Below are 6,000 nucleotides of genomic sequence, written 5' to 3'. Positions count from 1 at the left end.
AATGGTATGGAATGGAATGGAATCATCCCCAGTAGAACCGAATGGAATGGAATGGAATGGAATGGAATGGAATGGAATCCAATGGAATGGAATGGAATAGAATGGAATCAACCCGAGTAGAACGGAAAGGAATGGAATGGAATGGAATGGAATGGAATGGAATGGAATGGAATGGAATGGAATGGAATGGAACGGAATAGAACGGAACGGAACGTTACGGAACGCAACGCAACGGAAGGGAACGGATCGGAACGGAACGGAACGGAATGGAATGTAATGGAATCAACCCGAGTAGAACGGAATGGAATGGAATGGAATGGAATGGAAAGGAACGGAACGGAACGGAACGGAACGGAACGGAACGCAACGCAACGGAACGGAACGGAACGGAACGGAACGGAATGGAGTGAAATGGAATGGAATGGAATCGAATGGAATCGAATGGAATGGAATGGAATGGAATGGAATGGAATGGAATGGAAAGGAATCGAATCGAATCGAATCGAATCGAATGGAATCGAATGGAATGGAATGGAATGGAATGGAATGGAATGGAATTCAATGGAATAGAATGGACTGGAATGGAATGGAATGGAATGGAATGGAATGGAATGGAATGGAATGGAATGGAATTCAATGGAATAGAATGGCATGGAATGGAATGGAATGGAATGGAATGGAATGGAATGGAATCAACCCATGTAGAATGGAAGGGATTGGAATGGAATGGAATGGAATGGAATTCAATGGAATAGAATGGAATGGAATGGAATGGATTGGAATGGAATGGAATGGAATGGAATGGAATTCAATGGAATAGAATGCAATGGAATGGAATGGAATGGAATGGAATGGTAAGGAATGGAATCGAATGGAATCGATTGGAATCGAATGGAATGGAGTGTAATAGAATGGAATCAACCCGAGTAGAACGGAACGGAATGGAATGGAACGGAATGCAACGAACCCGAGTAGAACGGAACTGAACGGAATGGAATGGAATGGAATGGAATGGAATGGAATGGAACGGAACGGAGCAGAACGGAACGCAACGGAATGGAATGGAATGGAATGATCAACCCGAGTAGAACGGAATGGAATGGAATGGAATGGAATGGAATGGAAGGGAATGGAATGGAACGGAATGGAATGGAATAGAACGAACCCGAGTAGAACGGAACGGAACGGAACGGAACGGAACGGAATGGAGTGAAATGGAATGGAATGGAATCGAATGGAATAGAATGGAATGGAATGGAATGGAATGGAATGGAATGGAATGGAATGGAATGGAATGGAATGGAATGGAATGGAATGGAATGGAATCAACCCGAGTAGAACGGAATGGAATGGAATGGAATGGAATGGAATGGAATGGAATGGAATGGAATAGGATGGAATGGAATGGAATGGAATGGAACCGAATGGAATGGAATGGAATGGAATGGAAAGGAATGGAATGGAATGGAATTGAATGGAATCAACCCGAGTAGAATGGAATGGATTGGAATGGAATGGAATGGAATGGAATGGAATGGAATGGAATCGAATGGAATCGAATGGAATCGAAAGGAATCGAATGGAATGGAATGGAATAGAATGGAATCAACACGAGTAGAACGGAATGGAATGGATTGGAATGGAATGGAATGGAATGGAACGGAACGGAACGGAACGGAACGCAAGGGAACGGAACGGAACGGAACGGAAGGGAACGGAACGGAATGGAATGGAATGGAATCAACCCGAGTAGAACGGAAAGGAATGGAAAGGAATGGAATGGAACGGAATGGAACAGAACGGAATGGAACGGAACGGAACGGAACGGAATGGAATGGAATGAACCCGAGTAGAACGGAATGGAATGGAATGGAATGGAATGGAATGGGATCGAATCGAATGGACTCGAATGGAATCGTATAGAATGGAATGGAATGGAATGGAATCAACCCGAGTAGAACGGAACGGAACGGAACGGAATGGAACGGAACGGAACGGAATGGAATGGAATTCAATGGAATAGAATGGAGTGGAATGGAATGGAATGGCATGGAATGGAATCGAATGGAATTGAATGGAATCGAATGGAATGGAATGGAATAGAACGGAATCAACCCGAGTAGAACGGAACGGAACGGAATGGAATGGAATGGAATGGAATGGAATGGAATGGAATGGAACGGAACGGAACGGAACGGAACTTAACGGAATGGAATGGAATGGAATGATCAACCCGAGTAGAACGGAATGGAATGGAATGGAATGGAATGGAATGGAATGGAATGGAATGGAATCAACCCGAGCAGAACGGAATGGAATGGAATGGAATGGAATGGAACGGAATGGAACCGAACGGCATGGAACGGAACGGAACGGAACGGAATGGAATGGAATGAACCCGAGTAGAACGGAATGGAATGGAATGGAATGGAATGGAATGGAATGGAATGGAATGGAATGGAATGGAATGGACTGGAATCGAATGGAATCGAATGGAATCGAATGGAATGGAAGGGAATGGAATGGAATGGAATGGAATGGAATCAACCCGAGTAGAACGGAATGGAATGGAATGGAATGGAATGGAATGGAATGGAATGGAATGGAATGGAATGGAATGGAATTCAATGGAATAGAATGGAATGGAATGGAATGGAATGGAATGGAATGGAATGGAATGGAATGGAATCGAATCGAATCGAATGGAATTGAATAGAATGGAATGGAATGGAATGGAATAGAATGGAATCAACCCGAGTAGAACGGAATGGAATGGAATGGAATGGAATGGAATGGAATGGAATGGAACGGAACGGAACGGAACCGAACGGAACACAACGGATCGGAACAGAACGGAACGGAATGGAATGGAATGGAATGGAATCAACCCGAGTAGAACGGAATGGAATGGAATGGAATGGAATGGAATGGAATGGAATGGAACGGAATGGAACAGAACGGAATGGAATGGAACGGAACGGAACGGAATGGAATGGAATGAACCCGAGTAGAACGGAATGGAATGGAATGGAAAGGAATTTATTGGAATGGAATCGAATCGAATCGAATGGAATTGAATGGAATCGAATGGAATGGAATGGAATGGAATAGAAAGGAATGGAATGGAATGGAATCAACCCGAGTAGAACGGAACGGAAAGGAACGGAACGGAACGGAACGGAATGGAATGGAATTCAGTGGAATAGAATGGAATGGAATGGAATGGAATGGAAAGGAATGGAATAGAATCGAATGGAATTGAATGGAATGGAATGGAATGGAATGGAATAGAATGGAATCAAACCGAGTAGAACGGAACAGAACGGAATGGAATGGAATGGAATGGAATGGAATGGAATGGAATGGAATGGAACGGAACGGAACGGAACGCAACGCAACGCAACGGAACGGAATGGAATGGAATGATCAACCCGAGTAGAATGGAATGGAATGGAATGGAATGGAATGGAATGGAATGGAATGGAACGAACCCGAGTAGAACGGAACGGAGCGGAACGGAACGGAATGGAATGGAATGGAGTGAATTGTAATGCAATGGAATCGAATGGAATCGAATGGAATGGAATGGAATGGAATGGAATCAACCCGAGTAGAACGGAATGGAATGGAATGGAATGGAATGGAACGGAATGGAGCGGAACGGAATGGAACAGAAAGGAACAGAAGGGAATGGAATGGAACGAACCCGAGTAGAAAGGAATGGAATGGAATGGAGTGGAATGGAATGGAATTGAATCGAATCGAATCGAATCGAATCGAATGGAATCGAAGGGAATGGAATGGAATGGAATGGAATGGAATGGAATGGAATGGAGTGGAATGGAATGGAATGGAATCAACCCGAGTAGAATGGAATGGAATGGAATGGAATGGAATGGAATGGAATGGAATGGAATGGAATGGAATGGAATGGAATGGAATCAACCCGAGTAGAATGGAATGGAATGGAATGGAATGGAATGGAATGGAATGGAATGGAATTCAATGGAATGGAATGGAATGGAATGGAATGGAATGGAAAGGAATGGAATGGAATGGAATCGCATGGAATTGAATGGAATCGAATGGAAAGGAATGGAATAGAATGGAATCAACCCGAGTAGAAAGGAATGGAATGGAACGGAATGGTATTGAATGGAATGCAATGGAATGCAACGGAACGGAACAGAACGCAATGGAATGGAATGGAATGGAATGATCAAGCCGAGTAGAACGGAATGGAATGGAATGGAATGGAATGGAATGGAATGGAATGGAATGGAACGGAACGGAATGGAATCGAATCGAATGGAATAGAATGGAATGGAATGGAATGGAATGGAATGGAATGGAAAGGAATGGAATGGAATGGAATCAACCCGAGTAGAACGGAATGGAATGGAATGGAATGGAATGGAATGGAACGGAACGGAACGGAACGGAACGGAAAGGAACGGAACGGAAAGGAACGCAACGCAACGGAACGGAACGGAACGGAACGGAACGGAATGGAATGAAATGGAATGGAATGGAATCGAATGGAATGGAATGGAATGGAATGGAATGGAATGGAATGGAATGGAATGGAATGAAATCGAATCGAATGGAATCGAATGGAACCGAATGGAATGGAATGGAATGGAATGGAATGGAATGGAATGGAATGGAATGGAATGGAATGGAATGGAATGGAATCAACTCGAGTAGAATGGAATGGATTGGAATGGAATGGAATGGAATGGAATTCAATGCAATAGAATGGAATGGAATGGAATGGAATGGAATGGAATGGAATGGAATGGAATGCAATGGAATAGAATGGAAAGAATGGAATGGAATGGGAAGAAATGGAATGGAATGGAATGGAATGAAATTGAATGGAATCGAACGGAATCGAATGGAATGGATTGGAATAGAATCGAAACAACCCGAGTAGGACGGAGTGGAATGGAATGGAACGGAATGGAATGGAATGGAATCGAATGGAATGGAATGGAATGGAATGGAATGGAATCAACCCGGGTGGAGTGGAGTGGAGTGGAGTGGAGTGGAGTGGAGTGGAGTGGAGTGGAATGGAATGGAATGGAATGGAATGGAATGGAATGGAATAGAATGGAATCAACCCGAGTAGAACGGACTGGAATGGAATGGAATGGAATGGAATGGAATGCAATGGAACGGAATGGGACAGAACGGAATGGAACGGAACGGAACGGAACGGAACGGAACGGAATGGAATGGAATGAACCCGAGTAGAATGGAAAGGAATGGAATGGAATGGAATGGAAACGAATCGAATGGAATCGAATGGAATGGAATGGAATGGATTGGAATGGAATGGAATGGAATGGAGTGCAATGGAATGGATTCAACCCGAATAGAACAGAATAGAATGGAATGGAATGGAATGGAATGGAATGGAATGGAATGGAATGGAATGGAATTCAATGGAATAGAATGGAATGGAATGGAATGGAATGGAATGGAAAGGAATCGAATTGAATCGAATGGAATCGAATGGAATGGAATGGAATAGAATGGAATCAACCCGAGTAGAACGGAATGGAATGGAATGGAATGGAATGGAATGGAATGGAATGGAATGGAATGGAAAAGAATGCAACGGAACGGAACGGAACGGAATGGAAAGGAATGATCAACCCGAGAAGAACGGAATGGAATGGAATGGAGTGAAATGGAATGCAATGGAATGGAATCGAATGGAACGAACCCGAGTAGAACGGAACAGAACGGAACGGAACGGAACAGAACGGAACGGAACGGAATGGAGTGAAATGCAATGGAATGGAATCGAATGGAATGGAATGGAATGGAATGGAATGGAATGGAATGGAATGGAATCGAATGGAATCGAATGGAATCGAATGTAATGGAATGGAATAGAATGGAATCAACCCGAGTAGAACGGAATGGAATGGAATGGAATGGAATGGAATGGAATGGAATGGAATGGAATGGAATGGAACGGAACGCAAAGGA

The sequence above is a fragment of the Gorilla gorilla genome, chromosome 18, assembly GCF_029281585.2.
Source record: "Gorilla gorilla gorilla isolate KB3781 chromosome 18, NHGRI_mGorGor1-v2.1_pri, whole genome shotgun sequence".
In the NCBI taxonomy this organism is placed as follows: domain Eukaryota; kingdom Metazoa; phylum Chordata; class Mammalia; order Primates; family Hominidae; genus Gorilla; species Gorilla gorilla.
This window is presented reverse-complemented; position numbering follows the sequence as displayed.